This window comes from Anomaloglossus baeobatrachus, chromosome 7 (genome assembly GCF_048569485.1).
Source record: "Anomaloglossus baeobatrachus isolate aAnoBae1 chromosome 7, aAnoBae1.hap1, whole genome shotgun sequence".
Taxonomy (NCBI): domain Eukaryota; kingdom Metazoa; phylum Chordata; class Amphibia; order Anura; family Aromobatidae; genus Anomaloglossus; species Anomaloglossus baeobatrachus.
In genome coordinates this window covers 290,543,425-290,568,033 of record NC_134359.1, presented here as the reverse complement: position 1 = coordinate 290,568,033, position 24,609 = coordinate 290,543,425, and the positions used below count along the sequence as shown (strand labels likewise).

General features: G+C 50.8%; 1 pseudogene; it reads left to right on the top strand.

Annotated features, from left to right (window-relative positions):
- Nucleotides 1-24,609, top strand: part of LOC142245578 (rho GDP-dissociation inhibitor 2-like) — a 41,347-nt pseudogene that overhangs the window by 10,392 nt on the left and 6,346 nt on the right.

Sequence of the window (24,609 nt, the reverse complement as noted above, 5' to 3'; positions counted from 1 at the left end):
AAGTTGTCAGAGCACAGAAATCTCAAACGGTGTCTAAACTTTTGGATTGGTCCATTTTCCTTTTTGCAATATTTAAAAGATTGAAATATATATAATTATATTATATTCTATAATATATATATAATATATAATATAATAATTATATATTATATATTATAATATTTTTATATTATATTATATTTTTATATTATATTTTTATATAAAAATATAATATAATATAAAAATATAATATAATATAAAAATATAATATAAAATATAAAAATATAATATAATATATTTTTTTATATTATATTTTTATATTATATTTTTATATATTATATTATATTTTTATATTATATTATATTATATTATATTATATTTTTTTATATTATATTATATTATATATACACTAGAATAGATAAAGGGATCTTTACAAAAAGTATTTCTAAAGATCCTTTATCATATGCTAATGAGTGCGGTGGCTAGTCCTCTGGGCGTTACTTCGCTGGCTAGTCTGCTCCGTTAGCATGTCGGTACTCCCCTGCAGGCCCCTGTGAGTGTGGTATCATGCTAATGAATGTGTGCAGCGTCGCAGGATGAGCTCACTCACCTGGATTTCGGCTCAGTGCACATGCCCCCGGAGTTTGGGTCATGCGCATTACTTCAGTTTGAAGCCAGGACGCGTCCACCCGGCTTCATAGTGCGCATGACCGGAACTCCGGGGTCATGTGACTGAGCCGAAGTCCAGCGTCCAGTATGTATAATTATCCTTATATCGTCCCGTTGCTCGGCAGCAGTCACCCCTCACATTTCCCATGTCACCTCACACTTCCCCTTTAAGAGGCCGAGCAAATACCATTATTTTCACATTAGTTTTTTTCCCGCTGTTCTCAACATCCATTTACATCACTTTCCGTTGCAGGGAAAAAATCCCACCTGTCAATAGATTTTAATCTGCAATTATCTGATGTTTATCCAAGAAATGGCAGCGCCACAAGTTTATTGATTGTTCTAGATTTTAGATATTCATCGTGCAAGAAGAGACATCTGCGTAAAGTGTTCTGTGCCAATTAATTCACTAATGTATCTTTACAGTGGATGAGGCTCTTTCTGATCCGAATCCCATAGATAAAAAGATGAATGATAGCTATCTCTATATACAGGCAGCCAGATTTCTAAGATCCTGTCTGCAGACACCACTAGGGGGAGCTCCCTGTATACAGAGATACATGATAAGATCCTGTCTGCAGTCACCACTAGGGGGAGCTCCCTGTATACAGAGATACATGATAAGATCCTGTCTGCAGCCACCACTAGGGGGAGCTCCCTGTATACAGAGATACATGATAAGATCCTGTCTGCAGCCACCACTAGGGGGAGCTCCCTGTATACAGAGATACATAAGATCCTGTCTGCAGCCACCACTAGAGGGGAGCTCCCTGTATACAGAGATACATGATAAGATTCTGTCTGCAGCCACCACTAGGGGGAGCTCCCTGTATACAGAGATACATGATAAGATCCTGTCTGCAGCCACCACTAGGGGAGCTCCCCTGTATACAGAGATTACATAAGATCCTGTCTGCAGCCACCACTAGGGGGAGCTCCCTGTATACAGAGATACATGATAAGATCCTGTCTGCAGTCACCACTAGGGGGAGCTCCCTGTATACAGAGATACATGATAAGATCCTGTCTGCAGACACCACTAGGGGGTGCTCCCTGTATACAGAGATACATGATAAGATCCTGTCTGCAGCCACCACTAGAGAGAGCTCCCTGTATACAGAGATACATGATAAGATCCTGTCTGCAGTCACCACTAGTGGGGAGCTCCCTGTATACAGAGATACATAAGATCCTGTCTGCAGTCACCACTAGGGGGAGCTCCCTGTATACAGAGATACATAAGATCCTGTCTGCAGCCACCACTAGAGGGAGCTCCCTGTATACAGAGATACATGATAAGATCCTGTCTGCAGCCACCACTAGGGGGAGCTCCCTGTATACAGAGATACATGAGAAGATCCTGTCTGCAGCCACCACTAGGGGGAGCTCCCTGTATACAGAGATACATAAGATTGTCTGCTGTCATCACTAGGGGGAGAAGTTCATGCATACGGTGTTAATATTGAGCTTCTTGTATGCAGGAAACACTGTGCTCCCCTCTAGTGGTGGCTACTGGATACCCTGAATCTTGTCATTTATCCCTGTGCAGGTGATTTGGATCTGTCTGCTCGTTTGATCTCCCATTGACCGCTGTCTTCTCTTCTCTCCTTTCAGACATCATGGCTGACAAAGATGGAATAAACCTGTTGAAGACGATCAAGACGATGAAACCGACCTGAACTACAAAGCCCCCGGAGAAGAAATCTCTGCAGGAGATCCAGGAGCTGGACCAGGATGACGAAAGTCTGATCAAGTACAAGAAGGCCCTGCTGAGCAACCTGCCCACCACCGTGGGTGAGTCTGTGCCAAAAACCTGCAGAGGGGCGCCATTCCAGTAATGACCAGCAGGGCGGGCAGAGCAGTTCACATATTTTTTTTTATGGTTACCCTGCTGTTTACGGTGGCTGTGTACATTCCTTGTGTGACCGAACCCTGGAATATTGCCACCCAGCTTTTCCAGGCTCCTGAATGGCATGTTTGCACCATTATTTAGAAGAATTTCCCTTCTAGCATTGGTAGAACTCCTGTTCCGGTGTTGGTTGTCACCCAGCTTTCCCAGCCACCTGAATGGCAAATCTGACCCTTTTTATACTGCAACCCTCCTCTCCATCATCAAGTGAAATGATTGACCATTACGGTGGACCTGATTGTTGCCTCTACATTGGTTGTCACCCAGCTTTCTCAGGCTCCTGAATGGTAAATTTGCCCCATTAAACCAGTATTCCGGCTCCTGCACGTCGGATTCTCTTTTTGTTCTGAGTGATTGGAGATGATGGAAGCTAAATTTACTACCACCCAGCTTTTCCAGGATCGGATAGAATACAATCCCTTTGTTATGCACCGTACGTCTCTATTGGATGCTGCTTCTGCACGTTTTTCCTGTCCGCGGCCGCTCGTCGTTCCGATTGATTTTTGTCTGGAATCTCAATAGATTTTGTACTTTTCTTCGGCCGCATGAGATTGATGTTCTCTTCCCTGCGAGGAATTCTTGATCGTCCTGTGGAGGAGTCATTTCTCCTCCTGGTCAGTAATGGATTCACCTGTGTCTGTTCAGTTCCCTTCCCTGTGTCCTCCTCTGAAGGGAAACGCCCGTCATCCTGAGCCTCCTGGTTCTTGAATAGAATTCTAGAGCTGCAGTGAATACTGACACTTCCCCAGGCGGAACAATAAAACTGCATTGTCAGAGCATAACTCTGCATAGCAACTGTAGACTTGGATATTATTCAGGATCTTCGGAAAGCTGGGTGACCACCATTTTAGTGGATGTTACCCCATATCGACCTAGTTGATGCAGAAGAAATGTCCGGAGGATCAGAGATTGTGCCTGACCACTGTGACTCTGGTGCCATATTTGGGTTGTTGTCTCCCCTCCCCCACACAGGAGTGAATATTGGACTTCTGAATACGAGTCACCCGCAAGTGTGTCTCCTCCTTTCTCTCGTCTCATCCTTTTTTTTTCTCTCGTCTCCTGCTCCTTTTTTTTCCTCTCGTCTCCTCCTCCTTTTTTTTTCTTCTCGTCTCCTCCTTTTTTTTTTTTTTTTCTCTTGTCTCCTCCCTCCATTATGTGTGACTGTAGGTGCTGTGATCTTTTCCTTGTAGGCCTCATTCCGTTCTCCATAAACAGTAGAATGATGCGCTTTACCAAAATCCTCTATTTTGGTCTCATCTGTCCACAACTCGCTTTCCCAGAAGGATTTTGGTTACTCACGTACATTTTGGCTTTCTTTTTTCTGTCTGTCAGCAGTGGGGTCCTCCTGGGTTTCCTCCATAGCGATTGATATTCAAATGTGGGCGGACAGTTCGTGCTGACACTGATGCCTCTGAGCCTGCAGGAAAGCTTGAATTTCTCTGGAACTTGATTGGGGCTTATCCCCCATCCGTACTATCCCGCGTTGCAACCTTTCATCAGTTTTTCTCTGCCGTCCACATCCAGGTAGATTAGCTACAGTGCTATGGGTTGTAAACGTCTTTATTTATATTGTGCACAGTGGACAAAGGAACATCAAGATCTCTGGAGATTATTTATTATTAGAGCGACATTTATTCCATGGCGCTTTACATGTGAAAGGGGTATACAAAATAGGGACAAATACAATAATCATAAACAATACAAGGCACAGACAGGTACAGGAGGACAGAGGTCCCTGGCCGCGAGGGCTCAGTCTACAAGATTTGATTTGTAACCTTGAGACTGATATTGTTCAACAATTTCGGATCTCAAGTCCTCAGATCGTTCTCGTCTCCTTTTTCTGTCCTCCATGCTTAGTGTGACACACAATGCAAAGATGGAGTCAACTTCTCCCCTTTTTATCTGGTTTCAGGTGTGATTTTCATATTGCCCACACCTGGTACTTGCCACAGCTGAGTATGAATGGCATCACATGCTTGAAACAAAGTTGTTTATCCACAATTTTGATCTTTAATTTTCAATTCTGGGGTAAAATCTGTATTCTGTGAAGACAGATTTTCCAATTTTTAATAAGATAGTTGACAGTTGGTACTTTTAAAATTCTATGGTGCGGGAAGAGTTAGTGGAACACACAGAAATTCCACTGCAAGTTCTCAAAGGACAGCTACAGATGGAGGAGCTAATGGAACACAGACATTCCACTGCAAGTTCTCCTGAAAGGACAGTTACAGAGGGAGGAGCTAGTGGAACACAGACATTCCACTGCAAGTTCTCCTGAAAGGACAGTTACAGAGGGAGGAGCTAGTGGAACACAGAAATTCCACTGCAAGTTCTCCTGAAAGGACAGTTACAGAGGGAGGAGCTAGTGGAACACAGAAATTCCACCGCAAGTTCTCCTGAACGGACAGTTACAGATGGAGGAGCTAATGGAACACAGACATTCCACTGCAAGTTCTCCTGAAAGGACAGTTACAGAGGGAGGAGCTAGTGGAACACAGACATTCCACTGCAAGTTCTCCTGAAAGGACAGTTACAGAGGGAGGAGCTAGTGGAACACAGAAATTCCACTGCAAGTTCTCCTGAAAGGACAGTTACAGAGGGAGGAGCTAGTGGAACACAGAAATTCCACTGCAAGTTCTCCTGAAAGGACAGTTACAATTCTCCATAGAACGTTATGAGCACCAACTGTCCTCTCCGATCTCTGAAAACAGATTTTACTCATCAAGTGAGAATTTTGTGAAGGAATAATCAGTCCAGGAGGAGAAAGCAGCAGATTTCTCTTATAAGATCTATAATTTCTATTTCTGAAATGCTTCCGCTGGTGACTGAGCGTCCTCGGCCGGTTGACCTGTTCTGTCCATGAGGTCCGTTCCCGGCAGATTGCCGATATCTGTGGCTTTTCGGGCGATGGCCGGGGACAGATCTGATAAATCCCATTACACAAACCATTAAGAACTCTCCTATTTCCTGATCGAATTACCGGAGACATTACTGGCAGTGATGGCCGGGGAGCGCTCGGGTCTCCTGGGACTGACACTGAGGCAGCGTCAAACCTCTGCTTGCTGCCCCTGAATGGAAACTCGCAGCTGTGATTTTGCTCCATTGTCAGTGTAGGCATCACAGGATCTCATTTCCCCTTTAAATGTACCACTGCCCTATACATGAGCAATACAAAGCCTGCATATAGCAGCGTGTATCTCAGCCTCCTGGATGATCTTGCACTTGATTGACAGCTGATCCCGGTCTACCCTCACCTCCCCCTCCCCCGCTCTAATAAATAATAGATCCACCCTCCTATCTGCGCAGGTCCCTATTCTGCGGGAATCCTGAGGCAGCACTTCCCCCGGCTTATTAATATGGGATTGTGCTGAGTGTCCGGCACTGACCGGCATCCGGCACTTATGTGTATACCCCGAGGACCGGCTATAATAAGATTTATAATGCCCCAGGTACATCACATGCAGGGGCGGATTAGGGGGAGCCGGGACCCCGGGCAATTTACAAGGCGAGGACCCCCCCCCCCCCCCAAGCCCGATATAGCACGTCACACGACCCCCCTCTTAGATCCTGTGATTCGCGCACAGGTGCAAAGATAAAATGAGGAAGGCGGTGCACGCATTTTTTTAAAAAATTGTGTACAGCGTTATACATTAAGCGGGGGAGGGAAAATTTAATTTTCCCGAGGGGTCACATGACTGGTGTGGAGGCTGAACCGAAAAGCTGAAATTAATTCTGCTCAATATTTAATATTAACATGTTAATTCTAATTATTTTATATTATAGCAAATAATATTGAGCAGAATTTAAATGTGCTTACACCCCTATATAAAGTATTATCCCCCTCACAGCCCCCTATATATGCAGTATGAGCCCCCACACGGCCTCCCTGTAGGCAGTATGAGCCCCCACACGGCCTCCCTGTAGGCAGTATGAGCCCCCACACGGCCTCCCTGTAGGCAGTATGAGCCCCCACACGGCCTCCCTGTAGGCAGTATGAGCCCCCACACGGCCTCCCTGTAGGCAGTATGAGCCCCCACACGGCCTCCCTGTAGGCAGTATGAGCCCCCACACGGCCTCCCTGTAGGCAGTATGAGCCCCCACACGGCCTCCCTGTAGGCAGTATGAGCCCCCACACGGCCTCCCTGTAGGCAGTATGAGCCCCCACACGGCCTCCCTGTAGGCAGTATGAGCCCCCACACGGCCTCCCTGTAGGCAGTATGAGCCCCCACACGGCCTCCCTGTAGGCAGTATGAGCCCCCACACGGCCTCCCTGTAGGCAGTATGAGCCCCCACACGGCCTCCCTGTAGGCAGGATGAGCCCCCACACGGCCTCCCTGTAGGCAGGATGAGCCCCCACACGGTCTCCCTGTAGGCAGGATGAGCCCCCACACGGCCTCCCTGTAGGCAGGATGAGCCCCCACACGGCCTCCCTGTAGGCAGGATGAGCCCCCACACGGCCTCCCTGTAGGCAGGATGAGCCCCCACACGGCCTCCCTGTAGGCAGGATGAGCCCCCACACGGCCTCCCTGTAGGCAGGATGAGCCCCCACACGGCCTCCCTGTAGGCAGGATGAGCCCCCACACGGCCTCCCTGTAGGCAGGATGAGCCCCCACACGGCCTCCCTGTAGGCAGGATGAGCCCCCACACGGCCTCCCTGTAGGCAGGATGAGCCCCCACACGGCCTCCCTGTAGGCAGGATGAGCCCCCACACGGCCTCCCTGTAGGCAGGATGAGCCCCCACACGGCCTCCCTGTAGGCAGGATGAGCCCCCACACGGCCTCCCTGTAGGCAGGATGAGCCCCCACACGGCCTCCCTGTAGGCAGGATGAGCCCCCACACGGCCTCCCTGTAGGCAGGATGAGCCCCCACACGGCCTCCCTATATAACGGGCTTCACTTCTTCTTGATTCCGACATGTACTTGTTGGTGTGGAGGTGGCACTGAGCAATAGCTTGTTTGTTTAAACGTAATAAGAATCTGTGTATATAAATAATCAAAATGTAGATGCATAATTATGTCTATGTAGCCATCGCATGGACCCATAATATAATTCTCAGCTGTATATTGAAAAAGTTAGCCAAAGTATAAATGAACAAAGGAGATATTCATTAAGTTAATTGGGAGCCTTATCAGTAAAATTCACAGGAGAAGGAATGTAGTATTTGTGGGATGAGGCGGGTGATCCCATACTCCCATGTATTATTTCTACAGAAACTAATCGCTTACCGTCTTCAAAGTGTACTATTTGGGATGATGTATGATCTCATGCATTCTCCCGATGCTGCCCATACGCACTCCCCCCTTAATTATTCTTTATCAGTATGTGTGAGCAAATGGAGATATTTTTGTAAATATCTTTCAGGCTGAAGTGATGTGTTAAATGCTTGAACAATAGAATACACGAGTTCAGTTGGTGATGCTAGCTCAAGGAGAGCACGTCTGTGTGTTCATTGTCTGATACATGGATATTTCGGCACTGGTATACAGCTAATACGGCACAGTCTCTGGATATCCCAAACGAGGACTCCATTAGCAGTCTTAAACCCAATTTCCTCCCTTGACATTGGCATCAGCTGATGACGTCATCATGCCGGTGACGGGAGCTGCACTGCTGTTCTGTATTGCTGTCAGCGTAGTTCCAGGAAAGCTCCCTGCCTGGAGATCTGAGCTGGGGAACTGGAGGGAGGGATGTGCTGCCTCACACAAGATTATGAGGGTAATCTCACCATGGGCCTCTCCAGAGCTCCAGGAAGGTTTGGTGCGGCCTGGGACGCGACTGGAGGAGGTGGGCTGACGCGGCCTGGGACGCGACTGGAGGAGGTGGGCTGACGCGGCCTGGGACGCGACTGGAGGAGGTGGGCTGACGCGGCCTGGGACGCGACTGGAGGAGGTGGGCTGACGCGGCCTGGGACGCGACTGGAGGAGGTGGGCTGACGCGGCCTGGGACGCGACTGGAGGAGGTGGGCTGACGCGGCCTGGGACGCGACTGGAGGAGGTGGGCTGACGCGGCCTGGGACGCGACTGGAGGAGGTGGGCTGACGCGGCCTGGGACGCGACTGGAGGAGGTGGGCTGACGCGGCCTGGGACGCGACTGGAGGAGGTGGGCTGACGCGGCCTGGGACGCGACTGGAGGAGGTGGGCTGCCGCGGCCTGGGACGCGACTGGAGGAGCTGGGCTGACGCGGCTTTGGAGTTACAATGTGAAAACTACTTGAAATCTGCGCAGTGTAATTACAGATCACAATGAGCCGGATTTCTCCTTCTTCGCTGTCCTTTGAATGACCACAGTAATGTCTGAGCTTCAGAGATCCGAAGACTTCAAGAAATGTGTTTTAATTTAATACAAAGTGCAGGACTTTGCTGCGCGTCCTCTGTGCTGCGGTGTTGGAGGTACCGTCCTCATCGGGGCGGTGGCGGTGGGTTTGGCTGCTCAGGGTCCGGCCTTCATCCTCCTCATTAGCTCGGTCTCTGTTCACACTGTGGATGTAATTTCCCTCTTACCTCTGTGATAAGCGGCAGTGCGTGCCTTGGATCAGCGGCGTCCTCCGCAGGGTGTGGGGGAGACCGGAGCCCACGTTGTGCTGCCCTACGACATGATGATCACGCTTCTTTTTTTTTTTTTTTTTGGTTTGTTTACAAATTGTAATTGTCCTGGAATCTCTGATACAATGTAACCCTGAAGTGTACAATGTAATGAGACCGGTCCTGATGTCGCCACCTAGTGCTCAGAAATCATGATGTTTAATAGATGAGCTGCAGAGTTAAGATGTTCTCATTTTCTATTGATTTAACTGTAAATTTTATTTTCCTTCCAGACCCCAATCTCCCGAACGTGCAGGTAACGCAGATGGCTTTGATGTGCGATGACGCCCCCCGACCTATCATTATGAACTTAACAGGTAAAAGATTCATCAAATCAACCCCTAAAGCAACCACTAAGGGGAGCTCCCTGTATACAGAGATACATGATAAGATCCTGTCTGCTGCCACCACTAGGGGGAGCTCCCTGTATACAGAGATACATAAGATCCTGTCTGCTGCCACCACTAGGGGGTGCTCCCTGTATACAGAGATACATGATAAGATCCTGTCTGCAGCCACCACTAGGGGGAGCTCCCTGTATACAGAGATACATTAGATCCTGTCTGCAGTCACCACTAGGGGGAGCTCCCTATATACAGAGATACATGATAAGATTCTGTCTGCAGCCACCACTAGGGGGAGCTTCCTGTATACAGAGATACATAAGATTCTGTCTGCAGCCACCACTAGGGGGAGCTCCTTGTATTCAGAGATACATAAGATCCTGTCTGCAGCCACCACTAGGGGGAGCTCCCTGTATACAGAGATATATGATAAGATACCGTCTGCAGCCACCACTAGGGGGAGCTCCCTGTATACAGAGATACATAAGATCCTGTCTGCAGCCACCACTAGGGGGAGCTCCCTGTATACAGAGATACATGATAATATACTGTCTGCAGCCACCACTAGGGGAAGCTCCCTGTATACAGAGATACATGATAAGATCCTGTCTGCAGTCACCACTAGGGGGAGCTCCCTGTATACAGAGATACATGATAAGATCCTGTCTGCAGCCACCACTAGGGGGCGCTCCCTGTATACAGAGATACATGATAATACCCTGTCTGCAGCCACCACTAGGGGGAGCTCCCTGTATACAGAGATACATGATAAGATTCTGTCTACAGCCACCACTAGGGGAAGCTCTCTGTATACAGAGATACATAAGATCCTGTCTGCAGCCACCACTAGGGGGCGCTCCCTGTATACAGAGATACATGATAAGATCCTGTCTGCAGCCACCACTAGGGGGCGCTCCCTGTATACAGAGATACATGATAAGATCCTGTCTGCAGTCACCACTAGGGGGAGCTCCCTGTATACAGAGATACATGATAATACCCTGTCTGCAGCCACCACTAGGGGGAGCTCCCTGTATACAGAGATACATGATAAGATCCTGTCTGCAGCCACCACTAGGGGAAGCTCCCTGTATACAGAGATACATGATAAGATTCTGTCTGCAGCCACCACTAGGGGGAGCTCCCTGTATACAGAGATACATAAGATTCTGTCTACAGCCACCACTAGGGGGCGCTCCCTGTATACAGAGATACATGATAAGATCCTGTCTGCAGCCACCACTAGGGGGCGCTCCCTGTATACAGAGATACATGATAAGATCCTGTCTGCAGCCACCACTAGGGGGCGCTCCCTGTATACAGAGATACATAAGATCCTGTCTGCAGTCACCACTAGGGGGAGCTCCCTGTATACAGAGATACATGATAATACCCTGTCTGCAGCCACCACTAGGGGGCGCTCCCTGTATACAGAGATACATGATAAGATCCTGTCTGCAGCCACCACTAGGGGGAGCTCCCTGTATACAGAGATACATGATAAGATTCTGTCTGCAGCCACCACTAGGGGGAGCTTCCTGTATACAGAGATACATAAGATTCTGTCTGCAGCCACCACTAGGGGGAGCTCCTTGTATTCAGAGATACATGATAAGATCCTGTCTGCTGCCACCACTAGGGGGAGCTCCCTGTATACAGAGATACATGATAAGATTCTGTCTGCAGCCACCACTAGGGGGGGCTCCTTGTATTCAGAGATGCATAAGATCCTGTCTGCAGCCACCACTAGGGGGAGCTCCCTGTATACAGAGATACATGATAATATACTGTCTGCAGCCACCACTAGGGGAAGCTCCCTGTATACAGAGATACATGATAAGATCCTGTCTGCAGTCACCACTAGGGGGAGCTCCCTGTATACAGAGATACATGATTATATACTGTCTGCAGCCACCACTAGGGGGAGCTCCCTGTATACAGAGATACATGATAAGATCCTGTCTGCAGCCACCACTAGGGGAAGCTCCCTGTATACAGAGATACATGATAAGATTCTGTCTGCAGCCACCACTAGGGGGAGCTCCCTGTATACAGAGATACATGATAAGATCCTGTCTGCAGTCACCACTAGGGGGAGCTCCCTGTATAGAGAGATACATGATAATACCCTGTCTGCAGCCACCACTAGGGGGAGCTCCCTGTATACAGAGATACATGATAAGATCCTGTCTGCAGCCACCACTAGGGGAAGCTCCCTGTATACAGAGATACATGATAAGATTCTGTCTGCAGCCACCACTAGGGGGAGCTCCCTGTATACAGAGATACATGATAAGATTCTGTCTACAGCCACCACTAGGGGAAGCTCTCTGTATACAGAGATACATGATAAGATCCTGTCTGCAGCCACCACTAGGGGGCGCTCCCTGTATACAGAGATACATGATAAGATCCTGTCTGCAGTCACCACTAGGGGGAGCTCCCTGTATACAGAGATACATGATAATACCCTGTCTGCAGCCACCACTAGGGGGCGCTCCCTGTATACAGAGATACATGATAAGATCCTGTCTGCAGCCACAACTAGGGGGAGCTCCCTGTATACAGAGATACATGATAATACCCTGTCTGCAGCCACCACTAGGGGGAGCTCCCTGTACACAGAGATACATGATAAGATCCTGTCTGCAGCCACCACTAGGGGGAGCTCCCTGTATACAGAGATACATGATAATACCCTGTCTGCAGCCACCACTAGGGGGAGCTCCCTGTATACAGAGATACATGATAAGATCCTGTCTGCAGCCACCACTAGGGGGAGCTCCCTGTATACAGAGATACATGATAAGATCCTGTCTGCAGCCACCACTAGGGGGAGCTCCCTGTATACAGAGATACATGATAAGATCCTGTCTGCAGTCACCACTAGGGGGAGCTCCCTGTATACAGAGATACATGATAATACCCTGTCTGCAGCCACCACTAGGGGGCGCTCCCTGTATACAGAGATACATGATAAGATCCTGTCTGCAGCCACAACTAGGGGGAGCTCCCTGTATACAGAGATACATGATAATACCCTGTCTGCAGCCACCACTAGGGGGAGCTCCCTGTACACAGAGATACATGATAAGATCCTGTCTGCAGCCACCACTAGGGGGAGCTCCCTGTATACAGAGATACATGATAATACCCTGTCTGCAGCCACCACTAGGGGGAGCTCCCTGTATACAGAGATACATGATAAGATCCTGTCTGCAGCCACCACTAGGGGGAGCTCCCTGTATACAGAGATACATGATAAGATCCTGTCTGCAGCCACCACTAGGGGGAGCTCCCTGTATACAGAGATACATGATAAGATCCTGTCTGCAGCCACCACTAGGGGGAGCTCCCTGTATACAGAGATACATGATAAGATCCTGTCTGCAGCCACCACTAGGGGGAGCTCCCTGTATACAGAGATACATGATAAGATCCTGTCTGCAGCCTCCACTAGTTTCATATTTTCATACTATTGATTTATAAAATTTAAAATGAGAGAATATGCGCACATGTAAATTTTCAGGCCTCGCTCAGTCGTGTGGAAAGACGTCCTGATTGTTCCCGGTCTGGTGCCGGCAGCGGCTCCTCTGTGGGGATCATCACATTAATTTAAGAACATTAAGCCTCTCCTCGTGCGACCGCTCGGATCTGACGCCTTCATTTTATCAGATCAAGCGGCTGTTTTGAAGCAGAAACCGGGGATTTCAGTCTCCGGATGATGAGGAGCCAAGGAAAAGCGCGGCACGTCCGGGGCGCGGCTCCACCTGCATACTAATCACACCGCGCGTCTCCCGAGCGGGAGGTGCCCCATCCTTCATGGGTGATGGGACCTGGCCATGAATTAATATAATTTGGCTTATACTTTACCTGTTCGGCATTATAAAGTAAACGCAAAACATTTTATAGGATTTATTTTATTTTTTATCTTCCCCCCCCCCCCCCCCCACCACAATTCATTCAGAAGTAATGGATCCCTTCGCCACAAATCACCACCTCTCTCCACTGGCTTCTTCCTCACCTTCCTGTATCTATAGTTCCCCGTTCTGTCTGTTGTCTCCTTTATCAATATTCAGTCATGTAAAATCTTTAGAGTACAGTAAAGCTAAATAGTAGAGGGGGAGGAGGGAGATGCAGCTGCAGTTAATTCTCATTTTCTCTTTGTGACAAGGATCTATTATAAGGAAGTGGAGGATGCGGCTGTATTTCTCTTTTTGATGGTACAGCCTGGTAGAAAAGGAGGGGGATACGGTGTAGCCTGGGCCCGGAATCTGGCGGATACAATGTATCAGACGCTTTGCTGCGTGTCACCCTTATGTTGTCGCACCTTCCTCTCCATATCAATGAGGGCCGCTTTAACAATTCAGCTCCTGCGGGAAAAACCTGTGCAGAAAACTCAGAACTAGGAAAACCGGGAATCACAACCTATCTAAACCCCAAATCGACACCCGTGCACTGTCCCTCTATGCCGCCTCCTGCTGGGTGTAGTAGTACCACCAATCATGTAATTTACATTCCATTGACTACTATACAGTAGACTGCCTCTCCATGCCGCACAGGCTTGCTTTACAATCCAACCCATTATTTAAATGCAACTTCGACTAGAAGTAGAATTGCATTTTGGACTCCGTAATTTCCTCCTATATCTTTGTAGAAGGCCGGGCTTCATTTTTCTGATGCAAAGCTCCAAAGATGCATTTCTGTCCCCACTTGTTACAGATTTATCAGGTATTATCTGCGCTGTTTGCAGTGAGCGCCACCTGGTGGCAGCTGCAGGCGTCTGGCCACAATCTTACATACAAGCCTCACTGAGTCCAAACATTTTGGGGCTAAAATTTTGTATTTAACACTTCAGTGTTTTTTTTGCTTTGATGTTTCTATGGTTACTGAAGGACAATAATAAACATTCCGTTGTTTTTTTACACTTTTATTGACATACATGAAGTTTCTGTTAAGTGTGAATATTTCCAGCGCTGTCTCTGATTTCTTCAGACTGTGCCCCTCGGACCCCAGCAATAGGAAACGTATCCCCCCTAAACACATAGAGCAGGGGTGGGGAACCTTTTTACTGCCGGGGGCCATTTGGAATTTCCTACTAACCTTTGGGGGCCGCACAACATTATCAACCTGAAAAATAACCCTGCTATATTTGGTCAAACGATTAACTCACCCCTATTGTGGTGGCCGGAGCTGCTTCTCTTTGGTGCGATTGTAATGTTCGGTGATATTGATCATCTTGTTTCTCACAGCTGCTTTTCCAGGTTTGTCTCTGTCTGGAGATGCTGGGGGCATACACATCACAGGAGGGGCCAGGGCGCATAAATTACAGGAGACACTGGGAGTACACATCACAGGAGGGGCTGGGGCATATACATCACAGGAGGGGCTGGGGCATATACATCACAGGAGGGGCTGGGGCATATACATCACAGGAGGGGCTGGGGCATATACATCACAGGAGGGGCTGGGGCATATACATCACAGAAGGGGCTGGGGCATATACATCACAGGAGGGGCTGGGGCATATACATCACAGGAGGGGCTGGGGCATATACATCACAGGAGGGGCTGGGGCATATACATCACAGGAGGAGCTGGGGCATATACATCACAGGAGGAGCTGGGGCATATACATCACAGGAGGGGCTGGGGCATATACATCAGTAGGGGGCATGGACAGCCCTGGCGGTGGCACAGACATGACTGGGGACACGCACAGCACTGGGTGGCAGCACGCACTGCACTGGGTGGCAGCACGCACTGCACTGGGTGGCAGCACGGACTGCACTGGGTGGCAGCATTAGGGAGACAGACAGGTCTGGGGGAACATAGACATCAATAGGAGAGCACGGACTGGGGAGCATAGAAAGCAGTGGGAGGGTACAGACAGCAGTAGCGAGTTAAGAGCACTGAGGGGTGGCACACAGCACTGGGGAGCATGGACAGCATAAGGGGGACACAGGCAGCACTCACCGTGGCATGGACAGCACTGGTGGCAGCATGGACAGCATTAGGTGGTGCGGACAGCACTGGTGGGGGGGCATAGACATCACCCAGGGGGTACAGACAGCACTAGGGGGGGCACGGACAGCAGTGAGGGGTTACACCGCGCTGAGGGGGTACACAGCACTGGGGTGTACACAGCATTAGGGGGTACACACAGCACTAGGGGGTACACACAGCACCTGGGGGTACACAGCACTGGGGGGTACACACTGTACTAGGAGGTACACAGCATGAGGGGGTACACACAGCATGAGGGGGTACACACAGCATGAGGGGGTACACACAGCACGAGGGGGTACACAGCACGAGGTGGTACACACAGCATTAAGGGGTACACAGCATTAGGGGGTACACACAGCATTAGGGGGTACTCACTGTACAAGGGGGTACTCGCTGCACTAGGTGGTACACACTGCACTAGGGGGCACATAGCACTAGGGGGCACATAGCACGAGGGGGTACACACAGCACTGGGGTGTACATAGCACTAGGGGGTACACACAGCACCTGGGGGTACACAGCACTGGGGAGTACACACTGTACTAGGAGGTACACAGCACGAGGGGGTACACACAGCACGAGGGGGTACACACAGCACGAGGGGGTACACACAGCACGAGGGGGTACACACAGCACGAGGGGGTACACACAGCACGAGGGGGTACACACAGCACGAGGGGGTACACACAGCACGAGGGGGTACACAGCACGAGGGGGTACACAGCACGAGGGGGTACACAGCATGAGGGGGTACACACAGCATTAAGGGGTACACACAGCATTAAGGGGTACACACAGCATTAAGGGGTACACACAGCATTAAGGGGTACACACAGCATTAGGGGGTACACACAGCATTAGGGGGTACTCACTGTACTAGGGGGTACACACTGCACTAGGGGGTACATACAGCACAAGGGGGTACACACAGCATTGGGGGGTACATACAGCACGAGGGGGTACACAGCACGAGGGGGTACACAGCATGAGGGGGTACACACAGCATTAAGGGGTAAACACAGCATTAGGGGGTACACACAGCATTAGGGGGTACTCACTGTACTAGGGGGTACACACTGTACTAGGGGGTACACACTGCACTAGGGGGTACATACAGCACAAGGGGGTACACACAGCATTGGGGGGTACATACAGCACGAGGGGGTACACACAGCATTGGGGGGTACATACAGCATTGGGGGGTACACACAGTACGAGGGTGTACACAGCACTGAGCGGGGGGGGGGGGGGGGGGACAGCGATGGGTTGAGTACTCGCAGTGAGGGGGAGGGAGAGTCACACACACAGCACAGTTTCGGGAGGCTGGTAAACCTGCTGCAGCTCTTCTGTGTGACTTTATCGCAGCGTGCTGCTTACCCGCCCACCAGAGCACACAGGCCGGGGATAAGCCTAGAATGTATGGGCTGCAGTCAGGTCCTGGAAGTCAGGATCTGGAGAGAGCCCATACATTCTAGCATCTACCCACAGGGCATCAGGCAGTGGGATTTAAAGGGCCGGCAGCCGGGAAAAGCGCGGCTGCCACCAAAGCACAATGGTCCCCGGGAATGTGCCCGGGGGCCGCATAAAAAGTCGTCACGGGCCGTATACGGCCCGCGGGCCGGAGGTTCCCCACCCCTATGTCATAGAGGATAACTTTCAAATTTGTGGATAAATGTCCCAGTACTCTAGTGCCCTCTAGTGGTGAGACTGCATTACTACAGACCTCAATTTTTACATGGCCACATCGACTTTCCGGATTATAGGGCTATGTGATTTTATTTCATAGCATTAATATGACTTTTTTTTATTGCAGGTAACATAGCGGCCCTTAAAGAACAGACCTTTATAATGAAGGAGGGTTCAAGCTACAAAGTCAAAATCACCTTTAAGGTGAGTGATACAAGTTATCCGAACTCTTCTTCAGATCTCAGCATCCCAATATAACCATTCAAACGAAACCCTATGCGAATGTAAATTCACTGTCTGAGTTTCTTTGTGTGTGCCTATGACAACACTCCCTGGCGCTTAGAGCCCAGTGTGATGATAGGGACTCTGGACTTTATAGCAGCCAATCAAATTGCTTCACTGTGTTTTGTACAAGTAAAACTGGATTCTCATTGGTTACTCGGTGTCTGATACTAAACTGATCTCATGTAGACGGGAAGTGTTGTCATAAAGACAAATTAACTTTTTTGCTGTGTCTGATCTCATGTGGACAGAAGGTGTTATCATAGGAACAAATGCACCTTTTTTGCGGTCTGATCTCATGTGGACAGGAAGTGTTGTCATAGTGACATATGTATGAACTTTTTTTTTTCCCAGTGCTTGATCTCATGTAGACAGGAAGTGTTGTCATAGGAACAAATTAACCATTTTTTACTGTCTGATCTCATGTGGACAGGAAGTGTTGTCATAGGGACACATGAACTTTTTTTTTTCCCAGTGTCTGATCTCATGTAGACAGGAAGTGTTGTCATAGGGACACATGAACTTTCCCCCCCCCCCCCCCCTCCAGTGTCTGATCTCATGTAGACAGTGTTGTCATAAAGACAAATTAACTTTTTTGCGGTCTGATCTTATGTGGATGGGAAGTGTTGTCATAGGGACAAATTAACTTACTCATATTTCTTTGTCGCTCCATTGGGAGACCCAGACAATTGGTGTATAGCTTCTGCCTCCGGAGGCCACACAAAGTATTACACTTTAAAAAGTGTAACCCCTCCCCTCTGCCTATACACCCCCCCGTGCATCACGGGCTCCTCAGTTTTGTGCTTTGTGTTGAAGGAGGCACACATCCACTCATGCTCCCATTTTAGTCAGCAGCAGCTGCTGATTATATCGGATGGAAGAAAAGAGGGCCACTAACAGGGCCCCCGGCATGCTCCCTTCTCACCCCACTAAGTCGGCGGTGTTGTTAAGGTTGAGGTACCCATTGCGGGTACACAGGCTGGAGCCACATGCCGTTTTCCTTCCCCATCCCTTAGGGGCTCTGGGAGAAGTGGGATCCTATCCGGTCATCCAGGCACTGGGACCGGGCTCCCTCCGCAGCCCCTGTGGGATTCTGTCGGACAGGAGACTGAGTACCATCAGGGACAGGGCCCTGCATCTACAGGTACTCTGTGTCCCCTTGGGGACGGTGCATGGAGCACCTTGGCCTCAGACGCTGCAGCGACTGCGGTGTTGGTATGAGACCGGGACTACCGCGCCGACCGCGCCTGCTTGCCGGCCGCGGTTTTAACTTTAGTCCCCGGCTTTTGCGGCCTAGTGCATTAAACTCCCGCCCCCGGGCCTGCCAGTCAGGGGTAAGGGCGGGACGGTCGGTCTGACGCCGACAGTGAGGGCTGGAGCACACGTAGCTGTCCTCCGCCCCCCTCACTAATCACTCTGGGGCCAGATTCCCGCACTTTTGTAGTTACGCCCACGGCTCCCTCCTCCCCTGTGAACGCCGACAGCCATGTTTTAAGCACATTCTGCCGGTGGAGGACTTCTGGCTGCATCTCTGGGAGACCCGAGGCAGGGAATCTGGGGGCCACACACCGCTTGAACGGTCGGTAAGCCACACCGGTCACCAGGTGCTGGGTCCCCTAGAGTGCCGAACTGTATATATATATATATATTATATTTGTATACATTTTCTCAGTTCGGCTGTACTGTTAGCTTGTGGCTATATATCCCTCAGTGATCACTCTCCTGGGAGACTACAGCATGTCGTTCACAAGGAGCAAGGGTGCCAAGACACAGGGTTATTTTGCAACCTGTACCTCTTGTGCGGCTATGCTACCTGCAGGTTCCACCTACCCTCACTGTGAGCAATGCTCGGGCCCTGTGGCACTCGCTCAGCCGGAGCCTGGGGCACTGGTGGGACCCTCGGCCCAGGTAGAACCGCCGGCTTCCCCTGTCCAGGTGGCAGGGACAGAGTTTGCAGCTTTTGCTGAGAAACTCTGAGTCACTGTCACAATCCATGGCTCAGTCTATGGATAAATGGTCTGCTAAGATACTAGAAGCTTTGCAGCCCAGACCGGCCCTTACACAGGCCCCGGGCACTGCGGGATCGCCCCCAGGCCCCTCTCGGTCTGCGACGAAGTGTGCGCCTGGGGTGGCTTCTAGTTATTACGTGGAGGACTCCGGCACGGACCGCAGTCCCAGACCGGCTAAGCGGGCTCGATTAGAATCTTCCCCGACTTCATCACGCTGTTCGGGGTCGCAGCATGAGGACTCTCTGGAGGATGAGGCGGAGGTCGCAGCTCAGGGCTCTGATCCGGACGGTGCTCTCAATCTTGATACACCTGAAGGGGACGCCATAGTAAATGATCTTATAGCGTCCATCAATCAGGTGTTAGATCTTTCTCCCCCAACTCCACCTATAGAGGAGGCGGCTTCACAGCAGGAGAAACACCAGTTTAGGTTTCCCAAACGTATACGGAGTGCTTTCTTCGATCACTCTAACTTCAGAGATGCTGTCCAGAAGCACAGGGCTTTCCCGGACAAGCGATTTTACTAAACTCCTTAATGACACACGTTATCCCTTCCCCCCTGACGTAGTTAAGGGTTGGGCTCGGTGTCCCAAGGTGGATCCTCCAGTCTCTAGGCTGGCGGCTAGATCCGTAGTATCAGTGGCAGATGGCTCATCGCTCAAGGATGCCACTGACAGGCAGATAGAGCTCCTAATGAAATCCATCTATGAAGCCATAGGCGCGTCTTTTGCTCCGGCCTTTGCAGCCGTGTGGGCACTCCAGGCTATCTCAGCTTGTCTGTCTGAGATTAATGCGGTCACCCGTACCTCGGCTCCGCAAGTAGCGTCTTTGACTTCTCAGGCGTCGGCATTTTCATCCTACGCCATGAATGCTGTCCTGGACTCGGCTAGCCGTACAGCGGTAGCATCCGCCAATTCGGTGGCAGTCCGCAGGGCCATGTGGCTACGCGAATGGAAGGCAGACTCTGCTTCCAAGAAGTTCTTGACCGGTTTGCCTTTTTCTGGCGACCGATTGTTTGGCGAACAATTGGATGAAATTATTAAGCAATCCAAGGGAAAGGACTCGTCCTTACCCCAGCCCAAACCAAAGAGACCTCAGCAACGAAAAATTCAAGCGAGGTTTCGGTCCTTTCGGCCCTCAGTCAGATCCCAATCCTCCTCGTCCAACAGGCCACAGAAGAGCCAGAGAAACTCTTCTGCATGGCGGTCTAAGTCACGTCCTCCAAAGACCGCCGGAGGCTCCGTCTCCAAGGCGGCCTCCTCATGACTTTCGGCCTCCCCAAACCGCATCCTCGGTCGGTGGCAGGCTCTCCCGCTTTTGCGACGCCTGGTGGCCACATGTCCAAGACCGATGGGTGAGGGACATTCTGTCTCACGTTTACAGGATAGAGTTCAGCTCTCGTCCTCCGACTCGTTTTTTTCAGAACATCTCCGCCCCCCGAGCGAACCGTGGCACTTTTTCAGGCGGTGGACACTCTGAAGACAGAAGGAGTTGTGATCCCCGTTCCCCTTCAGGAACTGGGTCGCGGTTTTTACTCCAACCTGTTCGTGGTACCAAAAAAGGACGGTTCATTCCGTCCCGTTTTGGACCTCAAATTGCTCAACAGACATGTGAGAACCAGGCGGTTTCGCATGGAATCCCTCCGCTCTGTCATCGCTTCGATGTCCCAAGGGGACTTCCTAGCATCAATCGACATCAGGGATGCCTATCTCCATGTGCCGATCGCTCCAGAGCATCAACGCTTCCTGCGTTTCGCCATCGGGGACGAACACCTTCAGTTTGTGGCACTGCCTTTCAGCCTGGCGACAGCCCCACGGGTCTTCACCAAGGTCATGGCATCCGTTGTGGCAGTCCTACACTCTCAGGGCCACTCGGTGATCCCGTACTTAGACGATCTCCTAGTCAAGGCACCCTCCCGGGTGGCATGTCAACACAGTCTCTGACCGTGGCTCTGGAGACTCTCCAGAGGTTCGGGTGGATCATCAATTTCCCAAAGTTAAAATTGACTCCGACCCAATCACTGACTTACCTCGGGATGGAGTTTCATACTCTCTCAGCGATAGTCAAGCTACCGCTGGACAAACAGAGTTCGCTGCAAACAGGGGTGCAATCTCTCCTTCGGGCCCAGTCACACCCCTTGAGGCGCCTCATGCACTTCCTGGGGAAGATGGTGGCAGCAATGGAGGCAGTTCCCTTTGCGCAGTTTCATCTGCGTCCACTCCAATGGGACATTCTCCGCAAATGGGACAAGAGGTCGACGTCCTTAGACAGGAACGTCTCTCTTTCTTCAGCGCTCTATTGGGAGACCCAGACGATTGGGGTATAGCTACTGCCCTCTGGAGGCCACACAAAGCACTACATTAAAAGTGCAAGGCCCCTCCCCCTCTGGCTATACCCCCCCCCCGTGGTATCACGGGTTCTCCAGTTTTAGCTTTGTGTGCGAAGGAGGTCAGACATTCCATGCATAGCTCCACAGATTTTAGTCAGCAGTAGCTGCTGACTATTTCGGATGGAAGAAAAGAGGACACATATAGTGTCCCCAGCATGCTCCCTTCTCACCCCTGGATGGTGTTGTAAGGTTGAGGTACCTATTGCTGGTACAGGGCTGGAGCCTGACATGCTGTTTTCCTTCCACATCCCCTGGTAGGGCTCTGTGGAAGTGGGATCCTGCCGGCCTCTCAGCTCTGACGCCGGGCTCCATCCACAGACCCATTAGAACCTGATGGATTCGGAGCAGGAGTACGATCAGGGACAGGCCCTGCATCATACAGGTACTCTGTGTCCCCGGCAGGCACAGACACACTCCGGGCTGGCTGGGTGTTGTAGTGCGCCGGGGACCGCAACGTTGGAGTTAGTGTCCCTACAGATTACTGGGGGATTGTTTGTGTATGGGAACGCAGCGCCGACCCCCTCTGGACCGGGCGGCGCTGCTGTGACTTGTGGTGCGCCGGGGATCCGCCGTCCGCGCTTTTACGGCGGCGGCGGTTATAAATTGAGTCCCCGGCTTTTTGGGCCTAGGACGCCGGCAGCTCCGATTCGTTCCCGCCCCCACCCTGTCATTCAGGGTAGGGGAGAGACGCTGTTCGCTAGCAGCGACGAGGGCTGGAGCCTGATTTACATGCTCCAGCCCTCACACTAGGCACAGAGGGAAGCAGGCTTCCCGCTCTTAGCCAGGAACGCCCAGGGCCCGCCCCCCTTCTCTCTCAGGACGCCGGCAGCCATTACATGCATGTCTGGCTGGAGGAAGGACGCAAGGCTCTGGGAGACCTGGACTAGGGGCTATCTGGCGACCACACACCCGCTTTTTAAGCGGGCGGTAAGCGATTTTTCTGTGCTGGTCCCTCTAGTGCCTCACGGTGTATCGGTGTACTGTGTAGGATATAGAGATATTGTATTTCTTGCACTGTGAGGTCGCTTCTGGCTGCATCTCCCAGATCCCTCTGTGGAAGCAACAACATGCCATCCTCAAAACGCAAGGCTGCCAAGGCTAGGGCTGTGTATACTGCGGGTGCTGCATGTGGGGCTAATCTACCAGCAGGCTCCGATGACCCCCATTGTGTGCAATGCTCCGACCCGGTGCTGCTTCGCCAGCCGGAGTCAGGAGGGAGAGTGACCCAGGCTGAGACGCCTGTAAGTCCTGCCCCGGTGACAGGGACAGACTTTGCAGTTTTTGCTGATAATATGTCTGTCTCTATGGCAAAAATCCTTGAAACCTTGCAATCTATGCATGGGGCTCAGTCTTTGGGCACGGCGAGGCCTCTGTCCTCAGGTCCCCCTCACTTAGAATTAATCCAGCCCACAGGGGGGTCCCCGGCTTCACAGGCCGAGGATTATGACTCAGATGATAGCCCCAGCCACCCTAAGCGAGCTCGCTGGGAAAGACCCTCAACGTCATCACACTGCTCAGGGTCTCAGCGCAATCAGTCTCCCTGTGATGTGTCTGATGAGAGTGATCAGGAATCCATTCCTGGAACCCCTCTCAACCTGGATACCCCTGATGGGGATGCCATGGTAAACGACCTTATCTCAGCCATCAATAGGCTGTTGGATATTTCTCCCCCAGCCCCTTCAGCAGAAGAGGCAGCGGCAGAGCAGGAGAAGTTTCGTTTCCTTTATCCCAAGCGTAAATTGAGTGCTTTGTTGGATCACGCTGACTTCAGAGAATCAATCCAGAAGCACGACGCTCACCCAGAAAGGCGTTTCTCTAAACGATCTAAAGATACGCGTTTCCCTTTCCCCCCTGAGGTGGTCAAGCGCTGGACACAGTGTCCAAAGGTAGACCCCCCGATTTCCAAACTCGCAGCTAGGTCCATAGTTGCAGTGGAGGATGGCGCTTCACTTAAAGATGCCAATGACAGACAGATGGACCTTTGGTTAAAATCTGTCTATGAAGCTATCGGCGCGTCGTTTGCTCCGGCATTCGCAGCCGTATGGGCACTCCAGGCTATTTCAGCTGGCTTAGCAAAAGTGGATGCTATCATACATCCAGCAGTGCCGCAAGTGGCGCACCTTACCACGCAGATGTCGGCGTTTGCGTCTTACGCTATCAATGCGGTCCTAGAATCTACCAGTCGCACCTCAATGGCGTCCGCCAATTCGGTAGTTTTGCGCAGAGCCTTGTGGTTAAAGGACTGGAAAGCAGATGCTGGTTCCAAAAAATGTTTAACCAGTTTGCCTTTATCTAGAGATAGACTGTTTGGCGAGCCATTGGCTGACATCATTAAACAGTCTAAGGGTAAAGACTCCTCTTTACCACAACCCAGAACAACCAAACCTCAGCAGAAAAAGTGGCAGCAGAGGTTTCAGTCCTTTCGAGGTTCGGGCAAGACACCATTTACCTCGTCCAAAGGGACTCAGAGGACGCAAAGAAACTCAGATTCGTGGCGGGCTCACACGCGCCCCAAGAAAGCAAATGGAGGTACCGCTTCCAAAGCGGCTACCTCATGACTTCCGGCCCCCTCCCTCCGCATCGCCGGTCGGGGGCAGGCTCTCCCGCTTTTCCGGCATTTGGATGTCACAGGTCAAAGACCGGTGGGTGACGGACATTTTGTCTCGCGGGTACAGAATCGAGTTCAATTCTCGTCCTCCAGCTCGGTTCTTCAGAACCTCCCCACATCCAGACCGAGCAGATGCTCTGCTGCAGGC